The sequence below is a fragment of the Lissotriton vulgaris genome, chromosome 9, assembly GCF_964263255.1.
Source record: "Lissotriton vulgaris chromosome 9, aLisVul1.2, whole genome shotgun sequence".
NCBI lineage: Eukaryota > Metazoa > Chordata > Amphibia > Caudata > Salamandridae > Lissotriton > Lissotriton vulgaris.
The window spans coordinates 475,281,218-475,294,588 of NC_141697.1; positions in this window are offsets into that span (position 1 = coordinate 475,281,218).

Here is a 13,371-nt window from a genome sequence, read left to right on the forward strand (position 1 = left end):
GTGGAGGTCGGAGTAGGAGTTTTCCCTCTTTCCCCTCAATTCAGTGTGATACAGTGCATCTAAATGTGTCGAAGCATAAGGCAATGGCAGTCAACAAAGGTTCTTATTTAGTTATTCAAGAGATTCAGTCCTATGGGGTGGTGTCTCAGGCATTATGACAGTTTTCATTTCTTTCATCAAATCAACATTGCTATACAACTTCAAGAGGGCAGGCGTAAGTGCATAAACCATAATTGTTTCCTCCCAGACAGATCTAGAGCTTATGTCATGCTTTGTGTTAAACTTGTCATCCTTAGGGTGGTCTTCCCCAAAACCTTTGCCTGTTTACTTCCTCATTTTGCTGTATTGTTTTATTGACCTTTGGACTCTGTGCACTTTACCACTGCTAAAGTGCATGTGCTTCAACTTTAAACATGGTGACATTAGTGTATACATGATTATCATATGTAGTTTACTTGTACATCCCTTGTACAGAGAAATACCGTGTGCCCAGGGCCTGCAATGTAAATGCTACTAGTGGGCCTGCAGCACTGATTCTGCCAACCACACAAGTAGCCTTTCTAAACTGTCTCAGGCCTGCCATTGCAAGGCCTGTGTGTGTGGTTTACTGCCACTTAGACGTGGCATTTGAAAACACTTGTCAAGCCTTAAAACCCCCTTTTATTACACATAAATCACCCCCAGGGTAGCCATAGGTTGCCCTAAGTGTTGGGTGCTCTGCAAATCAAAGGTAGGGCATGTACTTTTAAGTTTTACATATCCTGGTAGTGACAAACAGCTAAATTAGTTTTTCACTACAATGAGGCCTAATCCTCTCATTGCCTGACATTGGGAATCCTTAAACCACTTAAACGCTGTAATTCCCAATCAGAAAGAAGTAGCTGCATCATGTTTCATATATTTGGAATGGCAATGATAAATCCTCTTAACTGGTAATGTTGAATTTAACATTTCTGTTTTAGAAATGCCACTTTTGGACATGTCTCTGCCCTTACTGCTCTTTGTGTCTTGCAGCTTGTCTCCAATACACGTATGGGGTGAGTGACAGCTCCACTTTGTGCCTTACTTCTAGACAACCACCACCATAGGAAGGGTGTTTGTGATACAGAACCCATCTGTTTTCATCTGCATTTTGGACACATCGCACTTGAACCTAGAGTGACTTCAAGGGCTTGACCCCTGTTTTGTTGTCTCATGGCCATCAAAGATTTCCTTCAGCCCTACAACAGCACCAGGACTCTGCCATCTGTGAGTCCTACCCTGTCAAGTGGTGCCAATCCAGCCCTGGGCCCTTAAAAATGAGTTTCTGCTTTCTAAACCATCAAAACCGAACCATGCGCAACTTTGTGCCGATCGTAACTATGCATTACCATTCGACTACGATACAGGAGCTGATCGACAACATTGCTTCAATGAACTGCATGGCTCGACAATGATGGACAGTGTGACTTGATGATTACACAGCACCTGCATCATTAAGGGATTCATCAACTAAGCCTTCATTGTCTTTGTGGATTGGAACAAAGGCATTGAGTCTTCAATGTCATCGCTTCCTCCATCCAACATACTTTTTAAGCAGGACCTGCATGAGTCCTGTTGCTGGCCTGCTTTTCATCACTATTTTAGCAAACACGAGCAACCCATAGGTCCTTGTGAGCTGGGTGAGTACATTAGTACAAACAACAACGTTCACAAGGAACTCATTTATCTAGATCAGTACGCAATCTGCAACTTAAGTAATTGCTCTGATTAAATAATAGCTAGAGATTTTTTTATTTATACATTCATGACCCCCTATCTAGTCCGAGTATTATTTTCATACTATTTTCTTAGTGCAAATCAATTGAAAAACCCATACACTTCGTTTATCAATTCTACCTGACTTCAGCCGAAGTAGGGGATTTTATTTTGCAATATTAGACTGTATCACAGACGTATTCTTTATATTCAAGTCAATAAAATATTTACATATCATTACACATTTGTAGTATAGTTGTGAACCCCAGTGAAGTCACCATAACCTACCTAGTGAGTATTGTGTGACATAGTGAACAAGAAAAAAGGGGGGAACAGGTTATTGGTAAAGTACAAAAGGATGAGCTTAATACAGTAATCAATCATTTAATTTAGACTCTCTCTTTTGTCTGTTGTGAACAGAGTTTAGACCCACTCTAGATACGGGGTCTCTTCAGGACTTGGTTTCTGGGGACTGTGGGGGAGGGAAAACATTATTAAGTGGATGTAAAGGACTACAGATCGTTACGATGGGTTTATCAAGTTTTATTTAAGGAGACTTACCACTGCAGTGTGAGCCTCAATTAAAGAATTGGGTAGTACAGGAATAGTAATTATCTGGACCTGTATCTAGGGCATTACTTTAATAATGCCATTAAGTACTCACTTAATGTGTAAGCGCGTATGGGTGGAGTACAGGTAGGTAGTACATGAGTGGTAATGAACTGGACCTCTATCTAGGACACACTTTATTGATAATGCCAAAAGTATAGGTAGGGTAACTTACTTAATGTATTGGCGCGTGTGGGTGGAGTGCATCCCGAGTTGAACCCACAGCGGGGGTTTAGGAGTCTTTATGCTGTAGTCTAGTCACATCAATGCTTTTGGTATATATGGAACCCACTACTTGGCTCCATATGTGTAATCCACAATGTTAGCAACCTGAGCCAGGAAAACGAAATGCTTAGGTTCAAGGAAAATTATCTAAATGGATGAAGGAGTGTAGCTGCAAATCGCGACGCTTACTCAGATTCAAGCTACTTTCGCCTATCACGATCGACATCAGAATGTGGGTCAGCTGGTCTGCTACCATTTCTTGGCCCCAAGGAAAAAATACACGATAACATTGATGACCCGCATCGGAAAATGGGGGATCTTAGGCTACAAACATAATTTTTCAATCTGATGCATAGGGTCCAACTTACTTGGAGTCTCGCTGCAGCGGCAGTGGCAATCAACTTCAGTAAGTGAGTCGGCAAGGGAGCACGGTATATTGGAATGCCGACCGGATGTTGGAAACGCCAACTGGCGCGTTGCTAGGCAACCTAGTCCCGTATTTATTTATTTATTTATTTATTTTTAATATTTATAAAGCGCAGCATTTACCCGTGGGCGTCTTGGCGCTAATAAACCAGTTATTTGTGACAGTCTGTATGCGAAGGAAGTGATCATTGAGTGAACAGCCAAGTTTTCAAAAGTTTACGGAATTGGAGAAGAATGGAACTTTGCCTGATGTTTAGAGGTAGCGTGTTCCAGATCTTAGGGGCGGCCACCAAAAAACGCCGGTCGCCCCAGGTGACAGTTTTAGTACGGGGGATGACCAGTTGATTGAGAGTAGCCGATCGTAAGGCTCTAATAGGTTTGTGTTGTTGTAGTTGTTCTTTCAAAAAGTGAGGTCCTTGATTGTTAAGTGCTTTAAACACAATACAGAGGGACTTGAAGTGGATTCTTTTTCGCACGGTGAGCCAGTGAAAGTCCTTTATGTTATTGGAAATTGGTTCATATTTTGTTTTGCCAGAAAGCAGACGTGCTGCCGCGTTTTGAATAGTCTGCAGTTTGGTGATTACTCTAGATTGAGCGTTGAGGAAGAGACCATTACAATAGTCCAGGGCAGAAAGGACAAGAGAGGTGACCAGTGTTTTGATGGCTGAGTCAGGAAGAAAAGGGCGTATTTTCCTGATCATCTTCAGTTTCAGGTGTGCTGTGGACACCGTTTTGTTAGCATGGTCCATGAAATTTAGACCCTCGTCGAAGATGATACCAAGGTTCCTGACTTTAGCAGTTGGGGTGGGAGGGGTACCGAAGGTCTCTGGCCACCAACTTGATGGCCAGGCTGGCGAGAGGGGTCCGAAAATGAGAACCTCGTTTTTTTCAGAATTTAATTTAAGGCAGTTGGTAGCCATCCATTCTCCTATATCTAAAAGCCCCTTCTTGAATTTCTCAGCCACTTGATCTCCATCCCCCTTGATTGCCAACACTAGTTGGGTATCATCGGCGTAAGAGGTTAGGCTCATCCCGTGTGCTTTGATGGTTTTAGCAAGGTCCGACACGTAGATATTAAAAAGTGTCGGACTCAGGGATGAGCCTTGAGGTACTCCACATGGAGAGGAGAGTTGGGCCGATTGGAAGGGTCCTAAGATAACAGCCTGCGTTCTTTTGGCAAGGAAGGACGCAATTAAGTCTTTGGCAGTGTGGCAGATGCCAAATCCCTCGACACGGTCGACCAAGATGGTATGGTCGACCGTGTCGAAAGCTGCTGATAAGTCCAGCATAACTAGAATGGCTGTGCCTCCTTGGTCCCTGATTACCCTGATGTCGTCAGCAGCCTTAATCAAGGCTGTCTCTGTCCCATGGTATTTCCTGAATCCAAATTGCGTGTTGTCCAGGAGATGATGTTTTTCAATGAATTCGGAAATCTGGGTATTCATGGTTTTTTCAATCACCTTCGCCATGAAAGGGAGGCTCGCGATGGGACGGTAGTTTTTTAGCTCGCTTTTATCTAGGGACGGTTTTTTTAACAGGGGTTTTAGTAGAGTATTTTTAAGGGGATCTGGGTAATTACCTGATAGGAGAATGGAATTGCAAACCTGAGTGAGTACTGGTATGATAGAGTCCATTACCGGCAGGAGTACTGAGAGTGGGCAAGGGTCCAGGGGTGATCCTGATTTGATGGTGGACAGTGTAGTTTTTATTTGGTCGGAGGTGACTGGTTGGAAGCTGGGGAACATGTTAGCTGGGGGTAGGGTGGGGGGGTTGACTGTCCTCAAAAGTGAGTTAGTGGAAAAAGCCTGGTAAATATCGTCTACTTTGGTAAAGAAAAAGGAGGCTAAAGAATCACATAAAAGTTGCGAAGGGGGAGGAGTGAGGTCGGGGGAGTTGCCTGATAGTACTTTAGTGATTTGGAACAATAATCTACTAGATTTTTTGGCTTTCTCGATTTGATCACTGTAATAATCTTTTTTAGCTTTCGCAATCATGGCTTTGTAAAGTGCCAGGGCTTCCTTATAAGCTGCTTTGCTGGCTGTGTCATAATCTTTTCTCCATAATCTTTCCTTATCACGATTGATTTGTTTTTGTGCCCTTAGTTTCTCATTGTACCAGGGGGCAGTTGGTTTAAATCTATTTCTAGATAGTTCTTTGGTGGGGGCTGACTGGTTTGTAGCCTGGCCCAACCAGGTATAAAATTGCTGAAGAGCTAAATTGGGCTCTGTGGACAGCGTTGGGCGGGTGTGTTCCAGTATTAGTTTCAGGTCGTCCTGATTAATATTTTTCCAGTCTTTGAAGGATTGTTTGGGGATGGGATGTGGTTTGTTACAACCATGATTGTTAGTGGTTATAGTTGCAAAAATTGCATAATGGTCTGTCCAAGGCATAGGTAAGATGTTAGTTATTTGCAAGCCTTCTAAGTTGGAAAATATGGGGTCCAGGGTGTGGCCCGCTTGGTGGGTAGGGGACGTAACCCGTTGTTTTAGCCCTAGGGTTTCTAGACCGGCCCAGTGGCCATCTTGGAAAGGTCTGGTTCGCAATCAGGAGAACTGTGAACCTCTTTCTCCGTATGAATGATATATATATTTACGTTGACAATGCTAGTAGGTCTATTGGGTATAGTTGGAATAGTATCCTCATGGACTCGTCCTTCCTGACTGATCGTCCAATTAGGTTATCTACTGATTTAACCTCAAGGAATTGCTGTCCCTACTGTGAGTAAGGAACAATACTATAACTCAGCGATCGTCATTTACAGTGAAATGAAATATACATAAACAATGCAGTGTATATACATAGGTGATAATTAGTACTGAATGTTGTCTTCATACAGTTGATCCTGTAAACAGTGGGGGAGTAATACAAGCTTCCTTTGTAGTCAAACCATCGGTAGACCCCACCGACCTCAAGAACTACCACCCCATCTCGCTCCTCCCGTTTCCTGCCAAAGTCATCGAGAAGACCGTCAACAGACAGCTGCCCGCCTTCCTCGAGACGAACGGATCCCTCGACCACTCACAGTCCGGCTTCCGAGCCAATCACAGCACCGAGACCGCCCTCATCGCAGCCACTGACGACATCCGAACCCTGCTCGACAACGGGGAAACAGCGGCCCTCATCCTCCTGGACCTCTCCGCAGCGTTCGATACTGTTTGCCACCGCACCCTAGTACAACGCCTCAGCAACGTCAGAATCCAAGGGAAGGCCCTGGAGTGGATCATCTCGTTCCTCGCCGAAAGAACCCAGAGAGTCCGCCTCCCCCCGTTCAGATCTGAGGCCTCCGAAGTCATCTGCGGCGTGCCACAAGGATCATCACTCAGCCCCACCCTCTTCAACATGTACATGAGCCCCCTCGCAGCCATCGCACGCCAACACAGCCTCAACATCATCTCCTACACAGACAACACCCAGCTGATCCTCTCCCTCACCAACGACCCCGCCACCGCCAGATCCAACCTACACGAAGGGATGAAAGAGGTATCCGAATGGATGAAGAACAGCCGCTTAAAACTGAACTCAGACAAGACGGAAGTCCTCATCCTTGGACCATCACCGTCTGGCTGGGACGACTCCTGGTGGCCCCCGGCCCTAGGCAGTGCACCCAAACCAATGGATCACGCACGCAACCTGGGCTTCATCCTGGACTCCTCCCAGTCAATGACCAGACAAGTCAACGCTGTCTCGTCTTCATGCTTCAACATCCTACGCATGCTCCGAAAGATCTTCCGATGGATCCCCACCGAAACCAGGAAGACGGTCACCCAGGCACTTGTCACCAGCCGACTGGATTACGGAAACACACTCTACACCGGAACCACAGCCAAACTGCAGAAAAGACTCCAACGCGGGGGGCGGACTTGCCGGCGTTAATGGCGGACGCGTGAGCGCTCGGCTCCTCGTCTAAGCCCCGCTAAAATCCTGAAATCCCATCCTTCACAGAGCCAAGCCTGGCCCCAACTGCCCTGTTTTCACCCCCGGTGACACCCGGCCCCTCGAGGAGGGGCTTGGAACCGCGGCAACCACGGTCCGCGGAGAGAAGAGGAGAGAGTCCAGGCAGCGGCGGACCGGGCCCGGAGCTGCGACCTATCCTGCGACACAGGCCGCGCAACGTCCTCTGATGTGCGGCAGCAGCAGTGCAGTGCGGGTCGGAGGCCCGTTCACCTTCGGCGCAACCGCTCTAATTGACGAATGGACCTCAGCACTCCTCTCCCTCCCCCCGGAGCCACACGAAAGCGGGGGTGCAGTGCTTGGCTGCCCCCCCGGCAGCGATGCTGAGAGGAAAGGCAGAGTGCCCTCTGGACGTCTTTCACGGGCGGCTTGCCCTTTGATCGGCTAGCATCATACGGAGTGACCCCTGGAGGGGGGACACTACGTCCCGAGCGGGTGTCTGGCCGGAAAATCGCAGCATGGACCAAGGCGACACATGTGGCCGACCCTGAGACAGTGAGTGCGCAGTGGGGGTGTGGAGGCCTGGAGGGGTACTGACATACATCGGAGCTAGCTACGGCTCCCCTCCCCCTGTGACTTCCCCGAGGACCTGTCAGGGGTGCATGGAGGAGATCTTTGGCGGCGTTGGTGGCGGGTCGCGGGCCTTTGCGACCGCCGCCATTTTGAGGCCCTGACACACCGACAGCGAGCCTTGCTTGTGGGTACCCGCGCACAGCGACAGCTGTGGGGCCAAAGTGCGACTGCGCAGCGGAATTGAGCCAGACTGGTCCAGGCTGTGGCGATTGAAGTAGTGACAGTGAGCGCACGCCAGGCTTGCGACAGCTCGCCCCTGCAGCCTACACTAACTACACCCTAGACGGACCTCTGCCGCACGCGGCCCGGAAAAGAATTGCTGGGTGGTGCAATACGGGATGCGCAGGGCCGGCAGAGCTGGGCCACGTTTGATTGCTGATAGTCGTGGGTCTGGACACTGGAACTTGGCGTCTGGTGAGACGTGCGGCAGGACACTGGAACTTGGCGCCATTCTCGACGGATATCCTCGTGGGCAGCCTAGTCGTGCACTGACTAATAGGGCGCACAGCAAGCCTGTGGAACACCGCACCTGAGATTGAAAGCCGACTCGGTGGTCCTCTTTGATGTCAAGCAGACCAGCCATGGGGAAGAACGACAGGACGCAGGCGAAACTCTCCTTTGAACAACGACGAACCAAGGGTCCAGAGGTGCCAGCTACAGAGGCGTCCCCGAAGGGGGCAGCCCCGGATGGGTCAGCGAGCGCTGAACTTCGAGACCTGCTGGTTTCCATGGAAAAGGGCATACAGGATAGCATAGCGTCCATTGGAACCAAAATTGATGCACTGCCATACCGTATGGACCGCATGTCGGAGCGAGTGGACAAGCATGCAGAACGCCTCGACATGGTGGAAAGGCGGCTTACGGAGGAGGCGCAGACCGAATGGGACAAAGACAGAAAACAGTTTGGCAGACTCCTGCAGGTGATCCAAGATAAGTCAGAAGACTTGGAAGCGAGGTCACGCAGATCCAACATCCGTATCACTGGAGTTGCGGAGACCACCCAGACCGGTAAAATGGAGCTCTTCGTAGAGAAACTGTTGAAGGTACTGCTGGGGGAAGAGGTTTTTTCGCCCATGTTCATTGTTGAGAGGGCCCATCGTACCCTGGGTCCTAAGCCAAAGCCGGGTGCACCCCCCCCGCCCCATAATTGCGAAGCTCCTGAATTATCGCGACAGGGACACTGCGTTGCGACTGGCCAGGGATAAGGGCAAGCTGCAGTACGAGGGCATGGACATCTCTCTTTACCCGGATTTCACTGCCAAGGTACAGGAGGAGAGGAGGCAATTTGCACCCTACAAAAAGCAATTGCGTGATCTGGGTTTGGACTACGCCATGATGTACCCTGCAAAACTCCGGATCAACAAGCAGGGGCACTCACACTTCTTCATGGACCCTAGGGAGCTCCAGAAATCCCTGAAGGAGTGGTCTAGAGAGCACAGGGACGCACGGAGGAACCGCGGCGATGACACTAATGGGGCCTCTACTATGGACGAGCAGGACTGAACGAGAGGCGCTTTGCCCCGCGAGCGGGTCTCTGTGCGGGCGGTGATACCCTCGTTCTAAGGTCCAGGGTGTCATGAGAAGTGTCGAGGGGCGGCATTGCCCGTACTGGTGACCTCCTTTGGACTGCATGCTGGACAAGTCCCGCGGATTCGTTGGTGAGTGAGAATCTGAGGCTTAACTTCTGGGTTGGATTTGAACGAGAGGTACTCACGCCCTAAGCTGACTCTTCATGTAGAGGTTCACGTTTATTGAGAGGGTGGCTGGAGTGATAGAGAAACCGGGGGAGTCCCCGGGACTTAGAGGGCGAGTAGGTCCATCTCCTCAGCCCTGCTATTCTGGGCCATGCTTAAGGCTCTGAACTACTGGCTGGGGCTGGGCGCAGGGGCACGCTAGCTCAGAGGTGGTGTGCAGTTGGGGAACTGATTCTAACTGGCAACCTCTGCCCCGGTGCTTTTGGCTGTGAGGCTCTGTAGGGAGCCGGTTAAAGGACGTCCTGAGTCCGTTATTGTTGGGATGGAGGGGGGCGGTTTGGGGTCCTGTCTGACCTGGTTGGGGGTGGTCGGCTGTGGGTGAGTTGGGGACTGGAAGGCCGGGTTGGGGGAGGCCTGCCATGGGAGGGGGGGGTTCTGTAATGGGAAATGTGCTCACTGTTCAGTTTGTGGAGAATTGAAATTTTTGCCTTGCAATGTGTTACCTGTAGAATTGACAAACACAAGTCCATGCAATGAGTGAACTGCTGTTTGCTATTTATGGTATTTGCTGTTAGAATGACTAGTGCCACTGTAGGAAGTGCCGCACATACTCGGCTGGAACTAAAGATGTTGACATGGAATGTTCGAGGTCTTAATGACTATCGTAAACTCCGCAAGGTCCTAAGCTACTTACACAGACACCACGTCGATCTGGCTCTCCTCCAGGAGACGCACCTCCCACTCAATAGTAGGATGCTGCAGGCCCGGGGACTTGCGGGACATATAGTGGCGGCAGGGTTCACAACGCACTCCAGGGGGGTCCTTATCTGGGTTAGCCCTACCTCTCAATTGAAGCTACTCCCGCTGGTGACTGACCCTGAGGGCCGGTTTGTAATTGCTAGATGTGTGGGTAGAGGTCTGGACCTTTTGGTGGTGAATGTATATGGACCGAATTATGACAGCCCTGACTTCTACACAAAGCTGTCGGCGCAATGCAGAACACACAACACTTCGAGAACACTGTGGGGAGGTGACTTCAACTTTGTTTTTGACCCCGCCCTTGATAGATCCTCGGGCCCTGCCCGAAGGCCTGTTGCTTCGGCTGCTCACATGAAGGCGGAATTAATCAAATTAGACCTTCTAGACGTATGGAGGTATAAACATCCCGCGAAAGGCGGCTTCACACACTATTCCGCCTTCCACGATATTCATACTAGAATTGATTACTGGCTGATATCTCAGAACATGATAGATAGCATTCGAAGGTGTGAAGTACTCCCTCGCACCCTCTCAGACCACTCCCCCGTACTGTTGCACCTGGTCACTCCTAGGAGGACTATCCCCCCTTTACCTGGAGGTTCCCCCCCTACTCCCTGCTAGACGATGCCTTCCGGGCCGAACTGGCGGAGGACATTGACTCCTTCTTTGAAACAAACCTGGGCATGGTTGACAGCTTCCAGACTGTCTGGGACACGTTTAAGGCCTACATAAGAGGCATGGCGATGTCCAAACACTCGAGTGTGCTACGGTCCATTAGACGAGATTTGACAACTCTCGAATCCCAGCTGTCGGACTTGGAGAGGCGACCACGAGATGCCTCAGGGTCTCCTGCCGACGTCCAACATAAACAACTGCTGACGGAATTCCATGAGCTAGCCGCCAGGGAGATACTACACATGGGCAAATATGTGACGGCGCGGTCATACGGGGAGGGTGATAGGCCTGGGGCGCTCCTGGCAAGGATGGTGCGTGGTACCAGAAGACCTCTGGTGGTGGAGGAACTTCACACGCCGGAGGGGGACGTTATCACAGACGAGGAGGAGATCCTCATAACCTTTCGGAAGTACTATGCCGAGCTGTACAAGCCCAGGTCGCTGCGCGTAGAAGATGAGATTGATGACTACCTTGAACACATTGCCATGCCATTCTTGCCGAACTCAGACAGAGAATTCCTGATGTCCCCCATACAGTAGGATGAGATTCTGGAGGCGTTGGCGAGCATGAGATCGGGCAGTACACCGGCTCTGATGGTCTGACAGTGGGCTTTTACAAGTCGTTTAAAGACAAGCTGGTCCCACACCTGATCACGCTCTTCGACGATATCTGTGAGAAGGGCGATATGCCCCTCACTATGAGGGAGGCCTTACTAGTCGCCATCCTAAAGCCAGGGAAACCCCCTGAGTCCTGTAGCTCGTACAGACCACTTAGCCTATTAAATGTGGACGCCAAACTCTTCGCGAAAGTGCTGGCCAACCGTCTGGCGCTTTTGGTACCAGAATTGGTTGCCCCTGAGCAGTCCGGCTTTGTCCCTAACCGGAACCTGACATACAATATCCGCACCGTACTGGGTGCGATGCAACACATACGTCAGGAAAACACCCCCCTAGCGGTTTTCCTCGATATGGAAAAAGCCTTTGACTCTGTGGAGTGGCCTTTCATGATCAGAGTCCTCAGGAAACTGGGCCTGGGAGAACCGTTCCTGCAAATGCTGGGGGCCTTGTACTACCAGCCAACGGCGAGACTGAAGTTAGGGAATAGGGTGACGGATCAGTTTATCATCAGTAGGGGCACTAGGCAGGGATGCCCTCTCTCTCCACTGCTGTATGCTCTTGTTGCGGAGCCACTAGCTTGTGCTATTAGGGAGTACCACAGCCTGGAGGGTATCAGCTTCCCTACATACAAAATAGGCATCTCGACCTATGCTGACGATACCCTACTCTATGTCCGCGACCCGGAGTCGAACCTTTCAGCGGTTCTACGGGAGGTAGTCCGCTTTGGCGCTCTCTCAGGGCTGAGGGTGAACTGGGACAAGTCAATTGCCTTCCCGCTAACGCCTGTGACGCACCCCTTTGACATGGAATACCCCCTGAAATGGACTACAGACTCAGTCAGATACCTTGGTATACAATTACACACTGACCCGGAAGTCTTAGTCAGGGACAACTATGGAGTAGCATACACTAAACTGGTGGAGGACATAGAAGCATGGTGCAAACTCCCCCTATCCCTCATGGGCAGAATTGCCATTATGAAAATGATAGTGCTGCCGAGGTTCCTCTTCCTCTTTAACAACATCCCGGTGGTCCTCTCGAAGGCCTTTTTCAAACAACTCACGCAAGTGCTCATCAGGTTGGCGTGGGGTGGCAAGCAACCCAGAGCCCGGTGGTCGACCCTAATGCTCCCATGTGAGATGGGGGGACTGGGGGCCCCCGACCTGGAGAGATACTATCGCATCGCGCAGGCGCCGCATTTGCACGCCTGGATCCACGGGGACCCACGCATACCGCATGTGACCCTGGAGCGCCTTTTTGCGGAGCCGCTCCCCCTCCCGGCCACCGTCTGTCTCCCAGGAGACCGCACCGTAGGCTAATTGGACTCCCTTAGGTCTACTAACCATGCATGGCATATGCTATCCCGCGCGCAGGGCTGCCAACTTCTGTATTTGCCGCAAATGCAGATAGACTGGTTGTTGTGGCTGGACCCCCTCAGGGAAAAGGGAGTTACGGAGGCCCTACGCGCGCTAGGACTCTTGAAAATGGAGGACCTGTTTGCAGCAGGGGTCCTGAAGACATTGGATCAGCTCCCCCCCACCCCATCAGGGACCACCCTATTGCAGAAGTTCCAGTTCCATAGACTCCGGTCAGCATGTAAAGAAGTGCTGGGCCCTGAACTGGAGGAACCCCCCGAGGTCCCAGAGCTCTCCTACGTCATTAAAAACAAATCCTCTAGTAAACTAATCTCTAACTTATATAAGCTGGGCGCTTCGCACCAACAACTCCAGCAATCCAAGGCCAGGGAGGCCTGGCAGAGCGATCTGCGCGCACCAATTGACGATGGCATGTGGAAGTACTGCTGCTCCAGCACGCGCAGACTATCCCTCAACGGTAGGCACAGACTGGTGCACTTTAAGTTCCTCCAAAGGGTATACTATACTCGGGAACGACTCCACCGGTACGGGCTACGACAGTCGGCGGAATGTGAGCGTTGCCACACCCCGATTGCAGATTTTATCCACATGGCGTGGTACTGCCCAGGTATCCAGAAATTTTGGTCGGAGGTTTCCTTAGAGATAAACGGGATCCTAGGAACGGAGCTGGACATTGGTCCAGAGCTGGCCCTGCTGGGATACTCTAAGCCGCTCCCTACGTCCCAGCGC